This window comes from Chiloscyllium punctatum, chromosome 7 (genome assembly GCF_047496795.1).
Source record: "Chiloscyllium punctatum isolate Juve2018m chromosome 7, sChiPun1.3, whole genome shotgun sequence".
NCBI classification, from domain to species: Eukaryota; Metazoa; Chordata; class Chondrichthyes; order Orectolobiformes; family Hemiscylliidae; genus Chiloscyllium; species Chiloscyllium punctatum.
In genome coordinates, this window is record NC_092745.1 from 80,130,489 (window position 1) to 80,154,636 (window position 24,148).

The window sequence follows — 24,148 nt, forward strand, 5'->3', positions numbered from 1 at the left end:
GCTCCCGAGGACACTCGACCCTGTGTTTCCCTGCCTTCTTCCTCTTGCCTGATCCCTATTTGGCATCTTCTGCATTTTGACTTCAGGCAGTTACATCCGTGAAATGTTGTGAAGAAATCCATCCTTGTAATTTGAAGGATGCCATTAACAACTTTGCAACCTTGGATGTAGTGACATTGCTGTACTTTGAAGGGTGCTAAACTCTCTCTCTTCAGGCTTCCTTGGTAATGTGTAATGAGTTTCTCTTTCATGCAGAAAACAAAATATCACATTGCTCCCAGGTTGCCTGGAGCAGAATCTGCCAGAGTGAGACATCACTGAGCCATTGGGCTATTCTCTTGGAGACATTTGCCTTTCTTAAGCTTACTTACACTTTCCTCATGTACTTCTTCTAAGAGTTTAGGCACTATTATTTATAATTGCCTTGTGTTCCACTTCACCCAAAGCTTTTAGAGTCAGGAGGGGATCTTTCAATTTCACTTCCACCAAGAGGAACTTGCACTTCCAAAAGTTGTACCTAAGGTATTTACAACTTCTGAGGCCATTATTTGTAACATGAGGGACCAACTATGGGGTTCCATATTGAAGTAATTTTTAAAATATTACTGATCTTTCCTTTAGAATTTCTGGTCGTAGGTCTGTCTTTCGACAGAAAGATTTTGACATTGTTTTTGGATTTATTACTTTTTATAAAGATGGGACTATTTGAAATCTCCAGGTTTCCTGATCAATTAGAGAGGACAGGATGAGGTGTTTATTCTATCAAACAAAAGTTTTATAAGTTAAGGGACAATGGTGTTCTGAGGCTGCAAGAATCCCAAGAGTGGAGAGGTGATCTAGGAAATCTGCATCTTGGATGTCCCACAGGACCTGAGAGACTACAATAATGTTAACTAATATTCACACTTACCCTCATTCTATTGTTCTCTCACACCCACGCTCCAGATTTACCCTCCATAAATGTTGCTATCTCTCCTCTCCACACAAGTCATTATGAACGACCCTGCTTTGTGTCCTTATGTAATATTATGAAAGACAGCAACACGGTAGAAGGGAGGGTATTGCCTTAAAGTAACAGGCACCTTGTCAGTCATCAGAAATGTTCTATTGGGCAAGAAGTCTTGATAAAGGAGGCTGCAGATGTCAGTGACAACCTGCTATGAAAATCTGAACCCCTTGAGGCAATGGAGCAAAGACATTTGGGGGAGCTGATCCTCTACTCGCAGACCCTATTTTTGGAAGTCTCAACTCCTCAAGCTGATCTCTGTGTCCATTCTTTAGAGCCCAGGCAGGCGTATGTAGTTGAGGAAAAGGCAGCGTTGTTACTGTTGTTGTTGCTGACGGTGTTGATGGTAGTGGTGCAGCCTCTGTTCTTGCCCCTGAGTGGATGCAAGAAGTGGAACTGCGTCAGCTGTCCCATTCCATAGTGAAAGCTGGTGACAAAGAAGTGCAGTTCAAAGTGAGCAAAGTGCTTGACAGGTCAAGTGTATTTCAAGAACTTGACAATCACTTATCAAACAGTGAAGGCATTGTCTAAAAGAAGTACTTCTGAATATTGTTTCTCAATGATCATGACTGGAACCTTTTAGTGAAACTGATCATGGCTGTCACAGTTTGTCAGTTTCACTGGAAAACCACTCTCTGCTATGCTGTCACTTTGGTGAACTTGACAAGTTGTTGGCAGGTCAGCAAACAGATTTCTATGTAGGAAAGCCAGAAATGAGAGTTGAAACATTGAGAATCAAAGACCCTTGTGACCAGACTGACTCTTCTAAAGAGCAACTCAAGTTTTGTCACTTCCCAGCCCTCTATCCTATACATTTCGCCTCATCAGATATTTAGAATGTAAAGAAAACACAGAAACGTTTACAGCACAGAATGAGGCCAATCTGCCCATCATCTCAGTGCCTACTGAAAAATTAACAATGAAACTTATTTTCAAGCACTGTTTGTATTCCTGGAGGTTATAGGACTCAGGTGCATTTAAATACAATCGCTTTTAAATGAGTCAAGGATTTTTGCCCATACTGTTCTTTCAGATAGTGAGTTCTTGACCCTTACCACTCCTCTAACCTATTGAGTAATCACTTTAAGTCTATGCCTCCTCATCACCAAGCCCCCTGCCAAGGGAAGTAGGTATTTTTCCATCTACTCTATTTAAGCCAGTCACAACCAGGTACACCTCAATCAAATGTCCCCCTTGCTTTGTGTCAAGGAAAATAACCTCAGTCTATCTAACCTTTCCCCATAGCTGTTATTTGCTAGTCCTAGCAAGATCCTCCTAAATCTCTTCTGTACTTTTGTAAGTGCAATTACATCCTTACTGTGATGAAGTGACTAAAACTAAGGGCGGTATTCAAATTATGGCCTAACTAGTATTTTGTTTTATAAAGCTCCATCATAACCTTCCTGCACTTGTATTCCTGCGCCTCAACAGATAAAGCAAAGTATTCTATATGTTTTCTTAATCACGTTATAACCCTGCCCTAGGCTTTTTAATTACCTTCTAACTTATCCAAAAGAACCCTCCTCAGCTTCAATGCACTCTCAGAAAACAGAAAGAGGGTCGAGTTTTATCAGGATTTTGACCCAGTATCAGTTTCAGTAGATTTACCTCCACAATACATGGAAAACCAGCCTTTCATTGCATGAGAATATTCTCCCTGTGCCAGAGTTTAGAAGATTGAGAAATGCTAACTTGTTAGGAGATCAGTTTAACACTAACAAAGTATATTTAAATGGGTAATTAATTCTCAGAGTTTAGCAACAATAGATTGTACAAAAATATAAAATACATATGAAAGTATGTAAACTGAAACAAGAAGACAACAACTAACAAAGAGAAATAACAGCCAAAAACTGGCAGTGACTATTCACAGGCTTCCTGGAGAAGGATTTTAGACTCTCTAAGAAATCTGGAACCAGCCAAATATTGTAGCAGCCAAACTTTCAAAAGGGAGATGGTGTACTTTGTATCTTCAGATTATAGATGAATATCTGACTGTTAGACATTCACCCATGACAAATAAATATAATAATTTAATATTTTACATTAAATATAAAACAAAATGTTCATCATACTAACCCACGTTGTAACCTTATACCTGGGTCTGTGAGACTGTGACAATATAAAAATCAGCTATTGTCATATACTTAAGTTACAATATTGTGATATACTTAAATTACAGTGGTGTTTATAATGATCTAGACAATCAAAATATTGAAATTATCAATGTTTAACCTTGCGATAGCATGGATCATCATTGCTGATGTTGGTTAATCAATTTAAGTCATGTTAGTTCATGGATCCCTTCATCCAAGTTCATCTGTCATGATTCCAGTGAGATTTCATGACACCATTCAGTACTGTCTTGTATCACAATTGATTTGCATAATGATTAACATTAGTTAGTCAGGGTATTGGGATAGAGTCCAATTGCCACCTAATTTAGTCCTTTTATAAAACATTAATGTAGATGGTAAGGTCAAAAATTAATCTTCTGAGTATATATGTCAAAAAAGTGAACAGAATCCATACTTTAATTGGCTTATGCAATGAAAATTCACTTATTCTTCACTAAACAACCTGAACACATCTAAAAAAAATGATTGCAGCAAAGTAGATCATTTTAATCAACTTGTTCAGACATGTTAGGACACACCTCTGGAGCTGGTGGGACTTGAACCCAAGCTTTCTGGCTCAGAGGTAGGAACACTATCGCAGTACTAAAAAACTGCTTAAAGTACCAAAGGATAGCTTTCTTTTTAGCTAGTATATTCAGACTAGCTTGTGACACATCTCTGGGGGTGGTGGAATTGAACTCATTCCTCCTGGTTCCGAGTTAGGGACAGTACAACAACAGCAGTGGTGTAATATTTTTAATCAACTTGTTCAGAGGTGTTATGACACACCCCTGAAGCAGGTGAGTACGCCAAAGAAAATGCATTTAGGCAGAACTGAAACAATGAAGTGAAAACAGGAGGTGCATCAACTGAAACCATCTACTAATTGAATCAGCATTGGGCAGACCTGCAGTCAGAAAACAATCCAGGTTCACCTCTTCAAAAAGCAAACTGGGCACAATTTCACAACATTCTAAAAAGAGTACAATTAACAGTAAACTGTCGGTTTTGAAAACTGTTAAATTCTTCAGTAAAAAAATACAAAGATTTCCCATTACAAAATTAGTTTTGCAAAAGATGGTACCTTTTTATATGAAGTCAACTATTTTGTAACAAATGCACACCTGAGGAAGCAAGTAGATAGCTGCTGGTGAGGCACTTGTTAAAGTGTTAACCATGCACGCTAAAGGAGCTGAAACTTCAAAACATTGAGCAATTCCCCTGTCGTGGGCTTATTCTTTCATGTAACTTGATAATTCAGTCAAACGAGGGGAAAATCTGGCCTGGATTACCTACAATTGTATAGCAAATCTTTGGTGAAGCATCAGTTCCACCCAGTACTCATGACTAATTTTCCGTGTCCAAAACCAGTTTGTACATTTTTTGCTGATTCTGTCAGGCCAGTTGTTGAGGGCAGGGGTATGGGTGGTGCGATATGCAGAGATTGGCAGTATAGCTGGCAGACTGTTATGCTGATTATAAACTTAATGCTCAAATTAAAATTTCACAAAGCTCTTAGTAATTGTTACACTCTTTCTCTGGTCATCTATCTTCTCAACCCTAACATGCATTAGAATGTGGAGAGCTGACAGACATCTTTAATGCGACAAATGTACAAGACAATTCCATAATTTTAATTTTTGCATCCAGGATTTCATTTTTTTTTCTGATGGTAACACAAAGATTTATTCCTCACTTACACTCCTATCCTCATCAACCGATACTGTCTCATCATCCACAAAAGCGATGAATATAAAACACTTTCTTATTTATAAATCTCTCCATATGTCTGCCCTTTGTGACATCTTGCAAATGTGATGTCACTCACTGACTGTGCTAAACATGTCTAATCTAAGAATCTAGGAATCCTGCAGTGATTAATTCACCTCTCGATACCTCGACGCCTGTCCAACATCTACAAGTCACAAGTCACTTGCCTGGATGAGTGCAGCCCTAGCAACACTCAAGAAACTTGACACTATCCAGGTCAAAGTAGTTCACTTGATTGGAATCATATCCAAACAATTCACTCCACCACCACCACTGATGCAGCATTGTGTACCATCTGCAAGATGCTACAGAAATTCACCGTGGCTCTTTCACCAAAGCACTGCCCAAACCCACACCTATATCCAAAGGCAGCAGATACATGGGAATAACACTACCTGCAAGTTTGGTCCAAGCTACTCAACAACCTGACTTGGAAACGCATCATCATTTGTTTTGTTGGACCACAATCCTGCAACTCCCTTTCTAATAGTACTGTGAGCTTACAGACACCAAATAGATTGCAACAGTTCAAGAAGGCAACTTATCATCACCTTCTGATGGGTAACTGTGGATTGGCAATGATTGCTGGCTCACTCACTGAAGTCCACATCTATTGAATGATTTAATCAAAAATGATCTCTTTCGCATCTCCTCTTCCTTTTGTTTACTTTTTTATTGGCATCTCACCATCTATTATCCACACCATGAGTACAGTCTTTAATCCACTCCTCTTTGCTATTTTGCAGATATCTCCTTCAAAACCTGTCCCCAAGCTGACCACTTCAACCATGCACTTAGATACCTGTTGAATTCTTCTGCCGGCATAACTAGCATCTGTATTCACAATTATGAATTATTTTAAAATTATTTCTGCTTTAAAGGTGCTAAATTAATTTAAGTTATCGTTCTTTGTATTTATTAGAAACTTATGTATAGCAATACAATGTTAATAGCACATTGTAAAAAAAATGAAATATAAATACAGATTGACCAGTATTATAAACATATTTTTTTTAAAAAAACCATGAATATCTTAGCACAACAAAAGTAAATTTACACTTGCAATTTGAAAAATTAAAAGGAAATTGCTACATATTGTTGTTTTCCAAATATATTATGTAATACATATAATAATATTTTCAGTCAAGCGCCATTATTACAAATTATATCACTTTTTAATTAATGTAACATAGAGCTACTTTGCGGGGTTGTCTATATTTTTCCCTCTTTACTGGAGGATTGCATATTACCACCTAATAGCTAAAAGTACTTTGAAAAGCAAGAAATGCAGTGTTTTTTTGGAGCATTGTCAAGACTTTGTCACTTCTGTTCACTGTATGATTGTAGGGACAAACTGTCGTACTGTTCAATATTCAGTTCCTCAATTTTAGATTAAATAGACCTAATAAGTGAAAATGTTCCACACAGAATTATTAGGGTTTCATTGACTGTCTCCACCCACGAAACGATGAACAAATAACTGCTAATCCTAATGCAAATATGAAAAAATGCAGTGGTATAGTTAGATAACTGTCAATTTTGATTGTGTAGAATATCTCAGTAATACATGGCTTGTTTCATGCTTATCCAATGCAAAGCACTAAAACCTAGCTTTTTAACCTGAATACTCAAATAATTTAGGTCTAAGATAATTGTACATGAGATTTCTGTGTTTTACTTCCTACATTTTTATAATTGTTATATATTACAAGATAGATTGTAATATGGTGTAAGACCTGAGCATTTTGTTATACTGCCCTTTTTGCTATCAGTTCTGTTGGGGAGGTGCAAATAATGTTAGTTTGATAATGGTTGTCCCCAGCTGAGCATGTCTTAGTCTTATGCTTCTGTACAACACATAACAGAAAGATGGAATGTTATGATAATTTTATTCAATGCTATCCGCATCGCAGTGCATTGAAGATGAAGCATGCTCTCCTCCTTGCCCCTGCTCCTTTCTGCTCCTCCAAATTTTTTTCTGATTTACAAGTTACAGATGGTGTAAGCATGCATGCACCTCTTAATTTTCCCCTTCCACTTACCACAACCCACTCTTGTGCCTGTCTCCTTTCAAGTTACTAAGAACAGTAGCCTGTCCAAGTAGTTGTGGAAGACCAGGGTCAAAGAGTTGCATGGCCTAGTTCTGTCCTTACATTCCTATAGAACCTTTTGTGGAGCGTTTTTGATGGTCTGTTACATCAGGAGGTCTCTTCAATAGCTTGCAGTGCCCTGCTGGATTTTATCATCCCAAATGGATAAATATTGCATAAAAGCCAATGCATTATTTTCTCACATCCTGCTTCGAGAGATCTTTCATTCAGTTATGCCAATTTCAATAATGGGAAAACTGTGACCTCCATTGAGATAGCAACATGCAACTGTGCCTATCCCCACTGGTTCAGTGCTTCCTGTTATGTGTTGTCTTGGAATGATCAATAGCAAAAACATGTGTCACTAAACACAAGTCAGTGTGCTCGATTTATGAGGTTGCCATAGTTGAATAGCTGACATTGTGTAACAAGCTGTGAAATATGGCTGTGGCTTCCAAGAGGGGCGAATGATTAAGGGTGGGGAGAATGAGTTCTGATTGATCTGAATTGTTGATAGCTGAATGAAGGGACATGGTGAATTGAATAGTTAATGGTTCACTTAACACAATATGGCATTTGAAGCTGATTTCACTGATTCGATACCTTGATCACAGTGTCAAGTTACTGAACGGCTTGCAGCACTGCATGAGCAACACAGTGGAATTTACTTGTAGCCTGCATCAGAAGGAACAGGTGCTGGTTAGTCACATCTTGCAATTCCCATGTCTATTTTTGGGACTAATCCACCTTGCCCTACATGATTTTCAATATTTCTGCCAAATCTCTTCATAGACCTTTTTGCTCTTGGAAGAATAAATTCAGTTTCTCAAATCAATCCATGTAATGGTAATCCCTTATCATTGCAACCATTCTCGTAAATCTATTCAGGACCCTCTCCAATATCTTCACATTCTTCCTAAGACTCTGTCTAAGGCATTTCCTAGTGTCAGGTTGCATTCTACTAGTTTGAATCTGCCTCTCCTTATCCTACTTCCATAATTTTAAATCACATTCCAAATTAATTTTTAAATACCATTGACTGCCTTACATTCATCTTTAAGATCACTGCTCCAGCTCCTCTTTTCCAAGCTAGAAAGTTCCATTGACAGCAGTGATCAGCCTCTTCTCTGCCCTGCCTCTCGCTTTAGACTGCCTCCTGAATTAATTACAGTTACGAAGGAGTCGCCTGAATTCTAGATCTCTTTCAGATGTCTGCTTCAACAGCAAGTTCCCTCCTATACTCAGTAATTTGCAATTCTCTGTGCTAAATTCACTTGGCTTAATTTGTGATATGAGCACAATGCTTGGAATTGCCAATGACTGAGCTGAATTTGAATTAGGGGTGATATTTCCTGCAAGGATGGGAAGACAGATATACTGGCACCTTAAGTGTCTAATTCTGACCTGCAGGCAAACAAGTGATGCAACGAAAATAAGATGAACATTTTGTAAGGAAGATTCAATTGCTTTCAAATCTTCATATTTGAAAAGGAAGTCATTTGATTAGTTGTACTATTTATTAGATTGTAGTCTTCAGTCAGCATTGGGACTACCATATCTATTCTGGTCCAAACCACCATTCTGTGCACATTATTGCCATTTTGATTTATTCATTCATAGGGTGTGGGCTTCACTGCCTGGTCCGGCATTTATTGCATGTCACTAGTTGCCCTTGAGAAAGTGGTGGTGAACTTCCTCCTTGAACTACTGTGGTCAGTACGTGAAGGAGGGGAGTTCCAGATTTTATCTCAGTGGCAATGAAGGAATAGTGATACAGTTCCAAGTCAGAATGGTAAGTGGCTTGGGGGAGAACCTGTGGGTTATGGTGTTTCCATGTATTTGCTGTCCTTGTCCTTTGGGATGATAGTAGTCGTGTGTATGGAATGTCCCATATAAGAAGGCTTAGTGAGTTGTTGCACGGAATCTTGTAGTCGGTACATACTGCATTTGCTGTGCTTTGGAGATGGAAGAAGTAAATGTTTGTGGATGTGGTGCCAATCGAGGGTGCTGCTTTGTCCTGGATGGCATCAAGTTTTTTGGGTGTTGTTGGAGCTACACTCGACCAGGCAAGTGGGGACTGGTCCACCACAGCACTGACTTGTCCCTTGTAGATTGTGGATTGACTTCAGAAGTCAGGAGTATAGTTATTTGTTATAGGTTTCCTAGCCTCTGACCTGCTGTTTTACTCACAGCTTTTATGTAACTCATCCCACTGAGTTTCTGGTAAATGGTAATGGCCAGGATGTTGGTAGTGGAGGATGCAGCTATGGTAACAACCTTGAATATCAAGGATTGATAGTTAGATTCTTTCTGTTGGAGCTGATCATTGCCTGAGGGATTTGGGTGGCACAAGTGTTACTTGATACTTGTGAACCCAAGTCTAGTTCCAGGTCTTGCTGTATAAGGACATAAACTGCTTTAGGATCTAAGGAGCAGCAAATCATGCAGAACATTGCACAATCATCCACTTCTGACTTTATGATGGAAGGAAGGTTATTGATGAGGCAGCTGAAGATGTTGGGCCTCAGACATTGCAGAGATATCCTGGAGCTGAGATGACTGACCTCCAACAACCACAACCATCTTCCTTTGTGCTCAGCATGGTTCCCTTAATTACCATTGACTCTTGTCAACATGAAAGGATGACTCTTTAGAACTGATATAAGGTGGAATTTCTTCAGCCAGAGTGTGATAAATCTGTGAAGCTAATTTTTGTTGAGGGATGTGGAGACCTAGTCATTTAAGACAAAGATAGGTAGGTTCTTGATTTGTAAGCGGATTAAAGGTTACAAGGAGAAGGCAGAAGAATGGCAGAGCAACCCCACTGGGCTGAATGGCCTAATTTGCTCCTATGTCTTACGGTCTTATGGTTACTAAGGAGGACTTTGCAGGGTCAACTGGGCTGAATTTATTGTTGTCATTTCTGGTGCTGTAATGTAGATCAGAGTGATGCTGGAAAAGCACAGCAGGTCAGGCAGCATCCAAAGAGCAAGAAAATCGACGTTTCAGGCAAAAGCCCTTCATTCCTGATTAAGGGCTTTTGCCCGAAACGTCTATTTTCCTGCTCCTCGGATCTTGCCTGACCTGTTGAGCTTTTCAAGTACCACGCTGATCTAAACTCTGGTTTCCACCATCTGCAGTCCTCACTTTTGCTTATTCTGGTGCTGTAGTCAATGCCAGATTGTCCATTCCATTTCATTACACTTTTGATGCTTTTTAGTGTTTTGATACAACTGCTAGGGCATTTTCAAGGGTCAACAGATTCAACTTTGTTTTGGGTCAGGAGTCACATATGGCCTGACCAGGTAAGCATGGCAGATAGAGTCATAGAGTCGTAGAGATGTATAGCATGGAAACAGACCCTTTGGTCCAAACTGTCCATGCCGACCAGATATCCCAACCGAATCTAGTCCCACCTGCCAGCACCCAGCCCATCTCCCTCCAAACCCCTCCTATTCATATACCCATCCAAATGCCTCTTAAATGTTGCAATTGTACCAGCCTCCACCACATCCTCTGGCAGCTCATTCCATACATGTACCACCCTCTGCATGAAAAAGTTGCCCTTAGGTCTCTTTTATATCTTTCCCCTCTCACCCTAAACCTATGCCCTCTAGTTCTGGACTCCCCGACCCTAGGGAAAAGACTTTGTCTATTTATCCTATCCATGCCCCTCATAATTTTGTAAACCTCGAAAAGGTCACCCCTCAGCCTCCGATGTTCCAGGGAAAACAGCCCCAGCCTGTTCAGCCTCTCCCTATAGCTCAAATCCTCCAATCCTGGCAACATCCTTGTAAATCTTTTCTGAACCCTGTCAAGTTTCATCTTTCCAATAGGAAGGAGACCAGAATTGCACGCAATATTCCAACAGTGGCCTAACCAATGTCCAGTACAGCCGCAACATGACCTCCCAACTCCTGTACTCAATACTTTGACTAATAAAGGAAAGCATACCAAACGCCTTCTTCACTATCCTATCTACCTGCGACTCCACTTTCAAGGAGCTATGAACCTGCACTCCAAGGTCTCTTTGTTCAGCAACACTCCCTAGGACCTTACCATTAAGTGTATAAGTCCTGCTAAGATTTGCTTTCCCAAAATGCAACACCTCGCATTTATCTGAATTAAACTCCATCCGCTACTTCTCAGCCCATTGGCCCATCTGGTCCAGATCCTGTTGTAATCGGAGGTAACCCTCTTTGTTGTCCACTACACCTCCAATTTCATTCCCTGAAAATTATTAGTAACCTAAAAGGGTTTTTTTACAACAATCTACAATGGTGTCATTGTCATTCCTGGTCATTATAAAACGTGTGCAGTCATTTCTGTTATAATGCATGTTTCTTCAACACAAATTGGCTATAATGCAATTGAAGAATTTAGACCATTATTTGTAGAATATGAACTTACCTTGCCTGTTTTGGCTATAACGCGATTCCGGTCCCATTGGTTTAAGTGGTGCTGTTATTATGCGATTCTCTTATAACTGGGGATCGCATGGGAACTGAACTATCACATTACATCAGAACAGACTGCACTGCCATCTTTCTTTCTTTTAAACTGAAATTTCACCATGTGCCATGATGGGATTCCATACCGAATTCCTGGAGCATTCCTGTGCATCTGAGTTACTAATCCAGTAACGTTGCCACTATGCCATCATTTTCCCTTTCTAAATTGGTATATATCTAGCCATCAATAGCGACATTTGCTATCACCATGTCATTGGCTAATTAAAATTCTAGGGGTTTATTTACAGCGTACATGGATTTTATTTCATTATCAACTTTATAAACTAACATTTTTATTAGTGCGTGTTGCAAACAGGTGAGGAATGGATATGTTTCTCCTCTGTTTTAAACCCCCATGTCAATCAGAACAATTTTTTATATTACTGTTCAATGGAACTTAGTGAATCAAATCAAAAATGAAGAAGAGTTAATTCCAAGGTTTTCATGATTGAAGAGGAGTGGAGTTTTATTACCCAAGAAAAATAATTAAACACAGCATTGCACAAATAAAGCACAAGTTACAAGGAAGGTAGGGGAGGTCATGTGGTAACTGGTCCAGATAGGAAAATAAAAGTAATTGCAGTTTTCTACTTTTTTAGAGTCTTTGAGTTGCAAGAGTGAAGCATGAGTCAAACTGGTTAGCTGCTGTCTCATTTCCTGTACAATAATGGAGTTGCAGAAGTTCTGGTCTTCTCAGTTCCTATTTTTCCAAATTGCTTTTCATTGATGTGCGTCTGAGTTTCAGGTTGAGAGAGAGTCTTCCTGTTTTCCATTATCCTTGCCTCTCCCTTGCTGCTGACAAGCAGTCGTTGATAAAGATCCAATTGTAAATTCCTAAGTCTACACATTTTTCTTTTAAACAGAACATTCTACAAGTAATCTTTCATCTCCAATATGTGACGTTATCATGCAAGTGTAAGTAAAACAAGAGATGTGAATTACTTTATGCTTCTCTGAGCTTCAACAGCTCTTGATTAAAATAGTAATTCAAAGGCTACTGGATTTGTAGACTCCACGTGTGTTGCCTGGGATTGTTAGGTGATCACAGCAGCCATTTTAGATCAACAATGACCTTTTTAAAGCCATTGTTTCATCCATTAAAGTCTCAGATAGTAGACTCAAATCTAGAAAGTTGAATATTGATAGTCCATTTTCAGTAGGACTGTAACAAAAACTGATTGCTGAATGGACTCACGGCATATAATTGCAATTGTTAATATTCTGTACCAGGCAGTTACTAGGCTCCTGTCAAAACTAAAGAACATACAAACTTGTTGTTTGCTATAATTTGACAGGGAGGTTAATTCCACAGCTGTGCACTCTGTAAAAACTCAATACAAACCTGAGCAAGGCTGCAACCTGGCTGATGACTCACCAATGTGACTCAGATAACTCACCTCTTAGAAGGACATTGTCCCAGCATAACATAAACCAACTATATTACATAAAAGCTCATAATGTTGCAACTATTTAAAAATGCAGACAAAGTGAATGCATTACTACTGAGGAACCATCACTACCCCTTAGTGTGTGGTGATTAATATAACAATATTTTGAATCGTCCGTAAGGTCATTAGGGAAATCAAAAGGGCTGTTGAGCTGGCAGCCAAATGTGTGGCTGTTCTGGAGCATCTTTCCTTTTTTGCTGGTAGGCCACCAGAATGCACCAAACATGATGCAGCCACTTACGCTAATATTTAAATGACATGATCTCTCCCCCTCATCCTGGATTTTCTGGCAGCGTAGGGGTTATCAGTATCTATTGTATTGCATTATTGCCAGCAGAGTAGGGTAAAATTGAAGACAATTTGTTATAACAGGCTTTTTCTTTGGACAGATTCAGAATGAAATCCTTTCACCTTCAAGAATCAGGAATTGCAAACAATGTTCAATACAGACTGTTAATCAGCTTTCATGAGGGAGGTACCTAAAATGCTATGATGAGATGAGACAATTTTTATGGCCTCACTGTCTTTATGCTTCGTTAAGAAGGGTACATAGCTATTTTACTGATTTTACTTCAGCCTCAGAAAACCTGACAGGTAAATGAGATGTTGTCAATCTTTTTAATGTGCAGCTAAATTGAGTAATAAAAGAGAAACATGAAAGTAAGATCCAAATGATATATCTTTTGGAAAAAGAAAAGCTAGAAGATTTTGTAAACTTCGAAGAAATGTATGAAATATCATTTATGAATTGAGGATTAATAGGCTTGTAAAAGTTTACTGATAAAAATGATGAGGAATGATATTTGAGAAGTAATTTCTATATATGAACAGACTCATTTGTGTATGTGCTTAAATGCTGATGCCACTCTGAAGATGAAAAGAAAATGTTATCTCAAATTGAAGGCAATTTTTGGCCTGACATTCTCACATACTTGCTAATATTAGAAATAGACTTAAGTAAAGCTTGGCAGAACTTCAACTGATGATTTACCTTTATCTCGTGGCACATTTAATGTTTGTAGTCTGCAAAAAAAAAGAATAAAAGGGTAAGTAGGAGTAAGAGTTAGCTATTTAGGTTTTAATCCATTAATTATGCACTCATACAAAGTAACAAATCAATGGATGACTGTCAAAGACTGACAACCCAAAATCCCGGTGTGTCATTATGCTACAGGATGTGAGACCAATATCAAAAATGAGATCATAACGTTGATCCTACACCAGCTTACAGGATTGGATGAATGGCAAAATCTCTGGAATGCATTTTATGTAAATCCATTGTCTTCAGTTATACGCTTATCTACCATCTCAGTAGAAACTGTTTCCACACAGAAAATCAATGTTCCCATCATAGTTCTTTTGCATAAAAGATCCCTGAGATAGAACATAGAACATAGAACAATACAGCACAGAACAGGCCCTTCGGCCCACGATGTTGTGCCGAACTTCTAACCTAGATTAAGCACCCATCCATGTACCTATCCAAATGCCGCTTAAAGGTCGCCAATGATTCTGACTCTACCACTCCCACGGGCAGCGCATTCCATGCCCCCACCACTCTCTGGGTAAAGAACCCACCCCTGACATCTCCCCTATACCTTCCACCCTTCACCTTAAATTTATGTCCCCTTGTAACACTCTGTTGTACCCGGGGAAAACGTTTCTGACTGTGTACTCTATCTATTCCTCTGATCATCTTATAAACCTCTATCAAGTCACCCCTCATCCTTCGCCGTTCCAACGAGAAAAGGCCGAGAACTCTCAACCTATCCTCGTACGACCTACTCTCCATTCCAGGCAACATCCTGGTAAATCTTCTCTGCACCATCTCCAAAGCTTCCACATCTTTCCTAAAGTGAGGCGACCAGAACTGCACACAGTACTCCAACTGTGGCCTAACCAAAGTCCTGTACAGCTGCAACATCACTTCACGACTCTTGAATTCAATCCCTCTGCTAATGAACGATAATACTCCATAGGCCTTCTTACAAACTCTATCCACCTGAGTGGCAACCTTCAAAGATCTATGTACATAGACCCCAAGATCCCTCTGTTCCTCCACCTGACTAAGAACCCTACCATTAACCCTGTATTCTGCATTCTTATTTGTCCTTCCAAAATGGACAACCTCACACTTGGCAGGGTTGAACTCCATCTGCCACTCCTCAGCCCAGCTCTGCATCATATCTAAATGCATAATTATTTCGGGCAAGTGTGGTTGTTTCTCTACCCTTCAAAGATGAAGGTTATTCCTTCTGTTTTCCCACTGATGACCACCATTCTCACTGGTGCTGTTTAGATGAATGAAATCTTCCCCATCCTACAAAGGTAGATTTGGGTGTGGGACTGGGAGCAAAATTTGAAAGGTTCATTTCAAGTCATTTCCCCAATATTTTCTTGCATCCAATGGATGTTGTAAGAAAGGTCACATCATTAGCTTTGAGAGTGTTGAGGAACACACTGTCAGTAAATGACAAGGTTGCTGTCTGTCAATCACAGAGTGACTAATGGATGGTGAAATTGTGACATTCTCACATGCTCACTACTATTAGTAGAGTTAGCCAAAGCTTGGGAGAATTCGAGAGATAGGGACAGGGACAGAGAGAGAGGGGCAGAGAGAAAGGGACAGGGCAGAGAGGTACAGGGATGGAGAGAAACAGGGATAGTGAGAGAGGGACAGGGACAGAGAGGGACAGGGACTGAGAGAGAGAGGGTCAGAGAGAGAGGGACAGGGACAGAGAGAGAGGGATAGGGACAGAGAGGGACAGGGACAGAGAGAAAGAGAGGGACAGGGACAGAGAGGGACAGGGACAGAGAGAGAGGGACAGGGGCAGAGAGGTACAGGGACAGAGAGAGAGGGACAGGGACAGAGAGAGAGAGAGAGACAGGGACAGAGAGAGATAGAGATAGGCAGGGACAGAGAGAGAGGGACAGGGACAGAGAGAGAGAGAGGGAGAGGGACAGAGAGAGAGGGACAGGGACAGAGAGAGAGAGGGACAGGAACAAAGAGGGACAGAGAGGGACAGGGACAGAGAGAGAGAGGGACAGGGGCAAAGAGGGACAGGGACAGAGAGAGAGAGGGACAGGGACAAAGAGGGACAGGGACAGAGAGAGAGGGACGGGGACAGAGAGTGGCAGGGACAGAGAGAGAGAGAGAGAGAGGGACAGTTTGAGAGGGACAGGGACAGAGAGAGAGAGAGAGAGAGGGGGACAGAGAGAGAGGGACAGGGACAGAAAGGAACAGGGACAGAGAGAGAGGGACACAGAGAGAGAGGAACAGGGACAGAGAGAGAGGAACAAGGACAGAGAGGGACAGAGAGGGACAGAGAGGGACAGGGACAGAGAGAGAGAGGGGCAGGGACAGAGAGAGAGAGAGAGAGGGGCAGGGACAGAGAGGGACAGGGACAGAGAGAGAGAGGGACAGGGACAAAGAGGGACAGAGAGGGACAGGGACAGAGAGAGAGGGACAGGTTCAGAGAGAGAGGGACAGGGACAGAGAGAGAGGGACAGGTTCAGAGAGAGAGGGACAGGGACAAAGAGGGCCAGGGACAGAGAGAGAGAGGAACATGGAAAGAGAGGGACAGGGACAGGGAGAGACAGAGGGACAAGGACAGAGAGGGACAGAGAGAGAAGGACAGGGACTGAGAGGGACAGGGACCAAAAGGGACAGGGACAGAGAGAGAGGGACAGCGAATGAGAGAGACAGAGACAGTGAGAGAGAGGGACAAGGACAGAGAGGGTCATGGAGAGAGAGAGAGGGACAGGGACAGAGAGAGAGAGGGACAGAGAGAGAGTGGGACAGAGAGGGAGAGGGACAGAGAGAGAGGGACAGAGACAGAGAGAGACAGGGACAGGGACAGTGAGAAAGGAACCAGGAGTAAATGAGGACTGCAGATGCTGGAGTACCAGAGTTGAAAAATGTGGTGCTGGAAAAACACAGCAGGCCAGGCAGCATCCGAGGAGCAGGAGAATCAATGTTTCGGGCATAAGCCCTTCTTCAGTCAAATATTCCTGAAGAAGGGGTTATGCCCGAAACATCAATTCTCCTGCTCCTCGGATGCTGCCTGGCCTGCTGTGTTTTTCCAGCACCACATTTTTCAACAGTGAGAGACAGGGACAGGGACAGAGAGAGACAGGGACAGAGAGAGACAGGGAGAGGGAAAGTGAGAGACAGGGACAGGGAAAGTGAGAGACAGGGACAGGGACAGAGAGAGACAGGGACAGAGAGAGACAGGGACAGGGAAAGTGAGAGACAGGGATAGGGACAGAGAGAGAGGGACATGGACAAAGAGAGAGGGACAGGGACAGAGAGAGGGGGGGACAAGGACAGAGAGAGAGGGACAGGGACAGAGAGACAGGGACATGGACAGAGAGGGAGGGACAGGGACAGAGAGAAACAGGGACAAGGAAAGAGAGAGAGAGGGACAGGGACAGAGAGAGAGACAGGGACAGGGACAGTGAGAGAGGGACATGGACAGAGAGAGGGACAGGGACAGAGAGAAACAGGGACAGGGACAGAGAGAGACAGGGACAGGGACAGTGAGAGAGGGACATGGACAGAGAGAGAGGGACAGGGACAGAGAGGGACAGGGACAGGGACAGAGAGAGAGGGACAGGGACAGAGAGGGACAGGGACAGTGAGAGAAGGACATGGACAGAGAGAGAGGGACAGGGACAAAGAGGGACAGAGAGGGACAGGGACAGAGAGAGAAGGACAGGGACAAAGAGGGACAGAGAGGGACAGGGACAGAGAGAGAGAGGAACAGCGAATGAGAGAGACAGAGACAGTGAGAGAGAGGGACAGGGACAGAGAGGGTCAGGGAGAGAGAGAGAGGGACAGGGACAGAGAGAGAGAGGGACAGAGAGAGAGAGGGGACAGGGACAGAGTGAGAGGGACAGGGACAGAAAGGAACAGGGACAGGGACAGAGAGAGAGGAACAGGGACAGAGCGAGACAGGGACAGGAACAGCGAGAGAGAGGGACAGGGACAAAGAGGAACAGAGAGGGACAAGGACAGAGAGAGACAGGGACAGGGACAGGGACAGAGAGAGACAGGGACAAGGAAAGTGAGAGACAGGGACAGGGACAGAGAGAGACAGGGACAGGGACAGAGAGAGACAGGGACAAGGAAAGTGAGAGACAGGGGCAGAGAGAGACAGGGACAGGGACAGAGAGAGACAGGGACAGAGACAGTGAGAGAGGGACTAGGACAGAGAGAGGGACAGGGACAGAGAGAGACAGGGACAGGGACAGTGAGAGAGGGACTAGGACAGAGAGAGGGACAGGGACAGAGAGAGACAGGGACAGGGAAAGTGAGAGAGGGACATGGACAGAGAGAGAGGGACAGGGACAGAGAGAGAGGGACAGGGACAGAGAGAGACAGGGACAAGGAAAGTGAGAGACAGGGACAGGGACAGAGAGAGAGGGACAGGGACAGAGAGAGACAGGGACAGGGACAGTGAGAGAGGGACTAGGACAGAGAAAGGGACAGGGACAGAGAGAGACAGGGACAGGGACAGAGAGAGAGGGACATGGACAGAGAGAGAGGGACAGGGACAGAGAGAGAGGGACAGGGACAGAGAGGGACAGGGACAGAGAGCGAGGGACATGGACAGAGAGAGCTTTGATTCAATTTTAGATTACATTTTTGTTTCATCTTCAGAGTGCAATCAGCATTTAGACACAGATACAGATGACTCTCTTCATATAGAAATCAATTCTTGAATATCATATTTCATCATTTTTATTAGTATGCAGGGAAGGATAGGTATATGGATCTAACTTGTTCAGAGAATGGGCGCATTGCTGGCCAGGCCAGCATTTATTTCCTCTCCATAATTGTCTTGGAGAAGGTATGGTGAGCTGAATTCATTAACTACTTCAATCCACTTGATGTAGGAATAACCATAGTGCAGTTAGGAAGGGTGTTTCAGAACTTTGACCCAGTGACACTGGAGGGACAGTGATATATTTCAAAGTCAGGATTTTGTGGGAGGTACTGACGTTTTCACACACCTACTGACCTTGACCCTCTAGATTGTCAAAGGAAGCTTGATGAGTTTTTGCATTATGTTTTGTAGATGGTACACATTGTTGCCATTATTTGTTGGGGCAAGGAAGAGAAGGAATATTGAAATTAATAGATATGGAGCAGGTTGCTTTGTTCTATGTGATGATATTGAGCTTCTTAAAGGTATTTAGAGCTGTACTCAACAGAGCACGTACACCATCACGCTCCTGATTTGTGGTGGATGGTAAACAGGAACTAGGGAAACAGGAGGCGAGTTAATTGCCACAGAATTTCTAGTTTCCATCTGCTTTTATAGCCACAGTATATGCCTGATTCACTTCAGTTTCTGGTCAATGGTAACACCCAGGATGTTGATAGTGGGTGACTGAGTGATCAAAAACATAAAAGAATGATAGTTCATTCTCTCTTGTTGGAGATGGTCCTTACCTTGTCAACCCAAGCATGAGTATTATTCAGCTCTTGCTGCATATGGACTCAAACTGCTTTAGTATCTAAGGAAATAAGGTGCTATACTGTGGATGCTGGAAATCTGAAACAAACACAGAGGATGTGGAGAAACTCAACAAATCTGACAACACTTGTGGAGAGGGCGGCACAGTGGCTCAGTGGTTAGCACTGCTGCCTCACAGTGCCAGAGACCCAGGTTCAATTCCCGCCTCAGGCAACTGTCTGTGTGGAGTTTGCACATTCTCCATGTGTCTGCATGGGTTTGCTCCGGTTTCTTCCCACAGTCCAAAAAATGTGCAGGTTAGGTGAATTGGCCACGCTAAATTGCCTGTAGTGTTAGGTGTAGGGGAATGGGTCTGGGTGGGTTGCTCTTCGGAGGGTGGGTGTGGACTTGTTGGGTCAAAGGGCCTGTTTCCACACTGTAAGTAATCTAATCTAAAGATGAACAGAGTTAATATTTCAAATCCAGTATGGCTTATCTTCGGAAATGAAGAGATCTATCTCCTTCTCACTCTCATCGCTTGCTCCAAGTGATATTGAAAATGGAGAGGTTCTGATTCATTAGCTGAGGAGCATGCCATATGTAATAATCAGCAGGACGTTTCCTTGCATGTGGTTGACTTGAAGCTTTATGAGGTCTAGAATCAATGTTGACTATATACCACTGTGCTGCCAATTCCACTGGGCCTGTCCAGCCAGTGAAACAGAAGCTGCCCAGAGATAGTGATGTGTGATATTGGGGACATTGTCTATAAGGTGTAATTGCCTGAGTAGGACGATGTCAGGCTCTTTCTTGACCAGTCTGTGGTATAGCTGTCTGAATTTTGAGAGAAAGTCACAGATGTTCACAAAGATGACTTATTAAGCTCGATAGGCCTGGGTTTGCCAATGTTGTTTCCATTTCACAAGTCAATACTGGTTGGTCCATCCACTTTCACATCCACTTTATAGCAATTTTGATAGAACTGAGTGGCTTGATAAGCCATTTCATAGGGCAGCTAAAAGATAATCACATTACTGTGGGTCTTTGATTCACATGTAGGCCAAACAGGTGAAGATGGTAGGTTTCCTTTCTGAGAATGAACCAGATAACTTTTTATGACATTCGAGAATGGTGACCACAACAACTGGAACACTGGTACCAGTGACCATCAAGATTCAAAAGGGTGGGTATGTTGTGATAATCCATGAATTTGTGATCAGACAAGCATGTAACTTTAAGGGAGTTAAGTGATGACATCAATTTGATGTCAGGCCATGTAATCTTATTGTGTAAGGGTATCAACTCCACGTTGAATAACTATTGCTGAAATTTGTAATCCATGAGGAATGATAGTCAACCAGGTTGAACCCAGACTGTATCATAGAATACATAGAATATGTGCAGCAAGAAGCCACTCAGCCATTGAGTCCACACCAACCCTCTGAATAGCAACCCACCCAGATTAAGCCCTTGACTCAATCCCTGTAACCTTGTGTTTACTATCGCTAGCCCATCTAGCCTGCACATCCCCGGACACTCTGGACAATTTAGTATGGCCAATCCATCGAACCTGTACATCTTTGGGCTGTGGGAGGCTGTGGGAGCACCCAGAGGAAATCCACACAGACACACGGAGAATGTGCAAACTCCACAATGACACTGGAATTGAACCCAAGTCTCTGATGCTGTCAGGCAGCAGTGCTAACCACTGAACCTTGATGTTGCTCCAATGTCTGTAATAAAATTATTATTTTATTTTATTGCTCTTTGGGTAAATCTTCTCCTACTTCCTCATAGTAAGATCCCAGTCTCAGGGTTGGCATAGTAACTTTAGAGAACACATTGGGAGGGGGGTTGTTGCCGGGTGTCAAATTTGTCAGGAGATCTGTTATCTGTAAGAATAATAGAGTGGTTATGGGTAGAGTATTTTAACTTTCCAAACATAGACTGGGACTACCATCGTGTTAAGGGTTTAGATGGAGAGGAATTTGTTAAGTGTGTACAAGAAAATTTTCTGATTCATTATGTGGATGCACCTACTACAGAAGGTGCAAATCTTGACCTACTCTTGGGAAATAAGGCAGGGCAGGTGACTGAGGTGTCAGTGGGGGAGCACTTTGGGGCCAGCGACCATAATTCTATTAGTTTTAAAATAGTGATGGAAAAGGATAGACTAGATCTAAAAGTTGAAGTTCTAAACTGGAGGAAGTCTAATTTTGATGGTATTAAGCAAATACTTTCAAAAGATGATTGGGGGCAGATGTTCGCAGGTAAAGGGACGGCTGGAAAATGGGAAGCCTTCAGAAATGAGATAACAAGAGTCCAGAGAAAGTATATTCCTGTTAGGGTGCAAGAAAAGGTTGGTAGGTATAGGGAATGCTGGATGACTAAAGAAATTGAGGGTTTGGTTAAGAAAAAGAAGGAAGCATATGTAAGGTATAGACAGGATACATATTCTTACAGACAACTGAAAACTCCTTACAAATTTGTTTCCCAATTTCCTGCTGACTATTTGGGGGTCTATAATACAATCCCAATAAGGTGATCATCCCTTTCTTATTTCTCAGTTCCACCGAAAAAAATCCCTGGATGTATTTCCAGGAATGTTCTCCCTAAATGCAGCTGTAATGCTATCCCTTATCAAAAACACCACTGCCCCGCCTCTCTTGCCTCCCTTTCTGTCCTTCCTGTAGCATTTGTATCCTGGAACATTAAGCTGCCAGTCCTGTCCATCCCTCAGTCACGTTTCTGTAATTGCTATGATATCCCAGTCCCATATTCCTAACCATGTGCTGAATTCATCTGCCTTCCCTGTTAGGACTCTTACATTGAAATAAATGCAGTTGAATTTATCAGTCCTATCTTTTTCTCTATTTTGTTCCTCCCTGTCCTGACTGTTTGACTTGCTTCTTTTCTCAACTGTACCAATCTCAGATTTTTCTCTTTCCTCAGTATCTCCCTGGGTCCCCCCACCTTACCAGCTTAAATCCTCCCGAGCAGCTCTAGCAAATCTCCCTGCCAGTATATCAGTCCCCTTCCAATTCATGTGCAATCCAGCCTTCTTATATAGGTTACTTTTACCACAGAAGAGATCCCAATTATCCAAAAATGTGAAACCTTCTCCGATTAAAACAACTCTTCAGCCATGCATTCATCTGCTCTATCCTCTTATTCCTACCCTCACTAGCTCAGAGCATCGGGAGTAATCCAAATATTACTACAATCGAGGACTTCCTTTTTAAATTTCTGCCTAACTTGCTATATTCTCCCTTCAGAAACACATCCTTTTCCCTTTCTCTGTCTTTGGTACAATTTGTACATTGACCTTCTGCTGGTCCCTCTCCTCTTTCAGAACATTCTGCACCCTCTCTGAGACATTCATGATCCTAGCACCAGGGAGGCAACACACCATTCTGAGTTTTCACTGCTGGCCACAGAAACCTCTGTCTGTGGCCCTGGTTAGAGAGTCCCCTAACACAATCAATCTATCAGAACCCAACGTACGCCTCATTGGCAGTTTGCGCTACATTTCCCTGAAAGTACATCACCTCCTACATTTTCCAAAATAGCATACTTGTTTGAAATGTGGATAGCCGCAGAAGACCCCTGTACTACCCACCTACCTCTCTTACCTTTCTTGGAGTTAACCCGTTGACCTGACTGTATTTGTGGCTTTTCTCCCTTCGGAGAACTGCAACCCATTACACCCCTTAGCTCCTGTAAATTCCTCATTGCCTCTAACTGTTGCTCCAACCAATCCATTTGATCTGACAGGATTCACAATCAATGATATTTATTGCAGATATAATCCTCAGTAATCCTTAAACTCTCCCAAAACTCTGACAAGAAGAACATATCATTCTACTGAAGGCCATTTTGCTCCTTCCAATCTACAGACCCAGAAAATAACACTTTCTTATTGCTCTACAAAACACTGCTCCAGGCTAACTTACTACTTATATATGGCTGAGATTTTTAAAATTTAATCAAGAGACAAATCCCAATAAAAACATATAATCAAGAAAGAACCCACTCTACTCACTATTGTAGATTTACAGCAAGGTTATACTTACAACTATTTACTTATCTGTTTCTGTGCTGTGACCTCTCTCAAACAGGTTTCTCCAAGATCAATTGTGAATTTTGCTGGTTGTTAAGTTTTCCTAGACAAACTCCGATATCCAGTGATACATGAATTCAACAGCAAAGGCAGTAACGGCGCAGATTCACTGCTGTGTCAATTAGCAGTGTGGACTTCTTCCTCTTTCTCCCTTACAGACCATGTGCTTGCTGCCTCCATCTGTCTTTCTTCCTTTTAAAAGTGCTGTTGATTTGACATTTTTTTTCAACGTTCCAAAACAATTGCAACAGCATATAAAACAGTAATTGCTGCTCCTGCGATTTGAGGAAATCACCCCCAACACCTAAAACACCTCAAAAAAGAGCAGCCTGCTCCAGCCAGAAATTTTTCCCGTTCTCCATCTTGGATTACCCATATAGCCTCTTCACTGATCATTTCCTAGAAACTTTGTCCTGTCAACAAATTTGGAGTTGGGACTTGGGAATGCTCAGGAGGAGCATTCAATACTTGCTGCACTGTGTCTCCAGGATTGGAATTTATTTTGTTGTGCCCCACTATAACTTCATTCAATGATGGAGTTGAACATAGAGGAGAAGGAGACACATGTCTCCTTGGACAAGCAAGCCAGGGTGTCTGACAGAGATGCTGAGGGAGGTAAATCTAC